The sequence below is a fragment of the Phocoena phocoena genome, chromosome 8 (assembly GCF_963924675.1).
Source record: "Phocoena phocoena chromosome 8, mPhoPho1.1, whole genome shotgun sequence".
Taxonomy (NCBI): Eukaryota; Metazoa; Chordata; class Mammalia; order Artiodactyla; family Phocoenidae; genus Phocoena; species Phocoena phocoena.
This window is the reverse complement of record NC_089226.1, coordinates 102,958,647-102,963,466: the sequence shown is the minus strand read 5'-3', so window position 1 is coordinate 102,963,466 and position 4,820 is coordinate 102,958,647.

The window sequence follows — 4,820 nt, the reverse complement described above, 5'->3', positions numbered from 1 at the left end:
GGTGAAGTCTGAACCTCCTCTTGGAGCAGCTTCTACCAGCTTGTCTGCATTGTTTATTGAAAATTGTAGGTTCATGGTCTGCGCCTGGTTTACCAGGTTACACAGCCTGATTTGGGCTGTGACCAGAGGGATAGAAAAAACTCCTCAGCAAACTTGTACTTGGCCTCCCTGAGATAGAGATAGCTCACATCCATCCAATGGCTTGTGATGCAGGGATGAATGACACCCTGGGGGCTGTGAGGACCCTGGGAGGTGCACCTGGGTGCCCTGGCCCTTCCTGATGTTTGCCTGTATTTTCTTCCTCCTGCTGTATTGTATCCTCTGTCTTTTTTTTTTTTTTTGGCTGCCCCGCACGGCATGTGGGATCCTAGCTCCCCAACCAGGGATTGAACCCGAGCCCCCTACATTGGAAGAGCAGAGTCTTAACCACTGGACCATCAGGGAAGTCCCTGTCCTTGGTCTTATGAAAGCCTTAAATAAGTGTGCTTTGTGGAGTCTTATTAGTTCTTCCAATTATAAAACCCTGTGTAATTGCTGGAGTCACGAAAGTCAAAGAGCAAAGGACCTACTCCTGAAAGAGAAGCAACAGCTAAATGCCATTTGCGATTCTGAACCCGATCCTCTTGCTTTATAGGACATTGTTGGGGAGGACTAGGGAAACTTGAATGAGGTCTGAGGGTGAAATGGTAGTCCTATAGCAACACTAACTTTCTGACTGTGGTGGTTATAGTGTGGTCATACAGGAGAACATCCTTGGAGGAAATACCCATGAATATATTTGAAAGAGATGTCAACGTCTTTCAGAAAAGAAGTTCTTTGTCCAGCAGTAGCACTTCTGTAAGTGCTTCTGGGCCCCAGGTCTTGCTTCTCTGCAGGACATGCTGGCACAGACCCAGGAACCTAGAGGGAGGAGAAGTGGAAAAATAGAATGTTGCAGTGGGTTCTCTCCTAGCAGGGCCCAGTATCTGCCCCCAAACCACTTACCGAGAAACTCCTACCGTCCGTCCCAGCCATCCCCAAGTGTGTGAGTCAGTGGAGATGGAGCAAAAGAGAAGAGACTTCTAGAAAAGGTGACAGTAATTCTTGTTGGCCCTAGGCAGGCCGGGGGGCGTCAAGGGGGAATGCAGGTCTGATTTCACCACTCCGGCTCCTCCCAGGTGGACACGAGAGGCAAGGCCCCCGATATGATGCTGAACAAACTCAGGTGAAACATCTCACGGCCCTTAGCACCGCAGGGGAGGCAGTGTGATGTGGGCTTCCTTTGGTCTGGAGTTGTTAAGCTTGAGAGTAGATAATCTGACCTTGGAGGGACCAGTTCTGCTTCACTGGTCTCCTGACCCCACCTGGACATCATGGTCACTGCATGGACTGTCTTCTCGCCCATGCTTGTCCTCCACTGGTCACTCCCTTCTGGTTGGTTCCTCTTGTCTCAGCTTCCCTGACACGGCTCCTTCACCTCTCTCCTCCCCACTCTGTCTGGTGTTGCTCTGTCTTCTTCCCCCTTCTTTCTTCTCTCAAGTGTAGATGCCCCTGCCTTCCTTACCTTCACGAGTTCATTTGTTCTTTAATTTGCTCCTGCACGCTGCCATGTAAACGTTCTACTATGTTCTGGGCACACAGCCCTATCGGGGCTTCCAGTCCGGTGTGGAGACCAGCATTTGGGGAAGGAAATCCATCATTGAAGAAACTTTGTCACGTCACTGAAAATACAATAAAGTTATCCATAATGTTTCCCTGCATTGACGTCTCCTGAATGAACACTGACTCCCTTCCTTTTAAAGCCTCCCAAGGGACTTCCCTGGTTAAAACTCAGAGGGCCTGGGTTCGATCCCTCGTCAGGGAACTAGATCCTGCATGCATGCCGTAACTAAGAGCTTGCATGCCATAGCTGAGGAGCCCGCGTGCCGCAACTAAGCCCTAGCGCAACCAAATAAATAGATTTTTTTTTTTTTTAAAAAGGAATATACCTCTTTTTTTTTTTTTTGGTACGCGGGCCTCTCACTGTTGTGGCCTCTCCCGCTGCGGAGCACAGGCTCCGGACGCGCAGGCTCAGCGGCCATGGCTCACGGGCCCAGCCGCTCCGTGGCATGTGGGATCCTCCCAGACCCGGGGCACGAACCCGTGTCCCCTGCATCGGCAGGCGGACTCTCAACCACTGCGCCACCTGGGAAGCCCCCCTCAGGGGCTCTTTTGGTCAGCTGTGGCTCATCTGCACAGTGGGATGCAGCCCGGAAGCAGGGAGGACAGGAGAGCTTTTTCTGAAGGAATACACAGAGGCCACGAATGAGGTTAAAAGCCAGATACAAAACCATGCATGGGTGTGTCAGTATTTGTATAGAAAAGGGGGATGGAGCACATGTACATGTTCACCTAGATTGTATAAAATCATAAAAAATCTCTGTAAGATACATGGAAACCAGGCTGCCCTGTAGAAATTACTAGAGTGTGGGGCAGAGGGGAGAACGCTTCCTTGCATACCCGCTTGTACCGTCAGGAATTTTGAACCTTGTGAATGTATTGTATGTATTATCTATTTTAAAATACACAAACTTTAATAAAGAAAAGTTAATGAAGAGGCGCGGGAGGCTGGGACCTGTGGCGCCCACCAGCACCCCGGTCATGTAGACGGACTGAGCCAGGTCTCAGAGGGCGCGGGCCTCACACACCAGATCCCACCGCGGGGAAGGGAGGGATGCTCTAGCCTCGGCCTCGGGCAGCAGCCCCACGGCACCCCCCCGCCCCCTCCCCCACCCCGACCTCCATCACCATGGTGGGCGGGAAAACACTGTGGTCCTAGACTGAGTCGTCCTTGCGGCCCTTGGTGCCGCCCTGTGGACGGATGTGCTGGGGCCCAGGAGGGCCCACTGAGGCTGCATGAAGTGCCAGCATGGCTCGGGGGGCCCCAAGCAGGTCCAGGGGTATGGTGGCCCTCAGCCAGGCCCCCGAGCCATTGACAGTGGCCGCAGTGTGGTTGGCGGGCCTTTGGCAGTAGTGGCGGGGCACGGCGGCCATTAAGTTCAGTTGTGGCCGGCCAGCAGGCTGCAGGGCAGCAGCAGGGCCGTGTAGACCAACTGGAAGCCACCCACGCCACCCAGGGCGTCCAGCGGGTCTGTGAAGGCCATGGCCACGGGCCTGACCTGAGGCCCAGCCTCGGAGCCTTATGTGAAGGGGCTGGGACGGGGCCCTGAGAGGTGGAGGAACAGGCCAGGGTTAGGACCTCAGATGCCCGTGTCCCGCAACTCAGAGGGGTCGGGTTACACCTCACAGGAGGCCTCGGGTGTCCCCAGGTCTGCAGGCCTCCCCCTCCTGCCAGGCCCTTTCTCCTCATTTCTCCCAGCCTCTCACCTCCGAGTTAGAAAAGCGAGGGGTCCTAGAGGGCCGCCTCATATCCCACTGCCCAGATCTCCAGGCTCAGCCCCCTGCCCATGGCCCTCGCAGGGGGGACCCCAGCAGTAAATGTGGCACCATCGTCACCCTCCCCTTTTCTCTGGAGGCCACTCTGAGGCATCTTCAAGAGCCCAATTCCAGGGGACTTCCCTGGCAGTCTAGAGGTTGAGACTCTGCGCCTCCAATGCGGGGGACGCGGGTTCGATCCTTGGTCGGGGAACTAGGATCCCACAAGCCGAGTGATGCGGCCAAAAAAAAAAACGCGCAATTCCAGCCTCAGCACATGGGATCCAGTCCTGTCCCTGGGCTCCCTTGACGCCGGAGCCTTAAATGCTTGGAGGTCACACAAGGGGGTGCCAGTGATTACAGCTGCTTGCCCCTCCCCAAATTCCCCGGAAGTCAGAGGCTGCATAGGAGACACTTGGAAAAAAGTCCTTGAAAAATGCCCAAATAGGGCAACCAAGAGGAAGCCCTACTCTCCCTAACCCCATCCCAGGTACTCTCAGGCTGGGGGTGTGGGAGGTGGCAGGGTCTCCACTCATCCAGACCCGCAGTGTTCCAACCTCTCGTCAAAGGAAACCCAATACAGAGAGCTAAGCGGGTGGCACCTGGTGCACCAGGCTCCCCGCCCCTCCACCTGGCCCCTCTCACAAACCAGCCCAGGATTCCAGGAAGTGATGGACCACTCCTCTCACTGATGAGGAGGCTGAGGCCTAGCAGGACTTGCCCAGGGACTCCCAAAGGCAAAAGGCAGATTCCAGGCCCTGTGCCCGACAGTCTGCCACTCAGGGCTCCACCTGGGGCTCCTGGTGGCCGAGGGCAGCCCCCACCCCCCAGCTGGGCTCCTTCAGTCTTTGCTCTGCAGACGCTGCCCTGGTTTGCGGCTCACCCCTCCCCACGCTGTCCCAGCCCCTCCTCTACCCCCACCTCAACCTACTCTTTGTCTTATCTCTGGTAAGAAGAGCTGGGATCCCAGAGGGGCTGGAGCAGCTTATATAAGCTGCAGGTGTCTGGATCACAGGGGCAACTCCCCTCCCCCAACCTCGAGAAGACTTAAAAGGAGGCTCTGTGTTCTGGGGAGCTTCCTGGGGGTCAGGTTTGCGCTAAGTAGGGGTTTGGGTTTGAGCCAGAGCTGCACGGACAGAGTGTGTGGGGAAAGAAGGGGTCAGGGCTTAGAGGAGCGGGGCATGTAGGACCAGCAGGGCCATGCGGGACCTCAGCAGTATGGCCCTGTCCCTGCAGGGGGTACCCCATCCTCCCCTCCCAGACGCCCAGGACTCCAGCAGAGGTGCGAGCCTCCAGGGCGATGGGGAAGGGGATGGAGGGCAGGGCAGGGGCGGGTGTGAGGCCCTGAGCAGAGTCCCTGCAGGACAAGGCTTGCTGCGCCCTCCTGGGCGGCAGGTTTAGGCAGAAACACACTCCGGAGTCAAAGG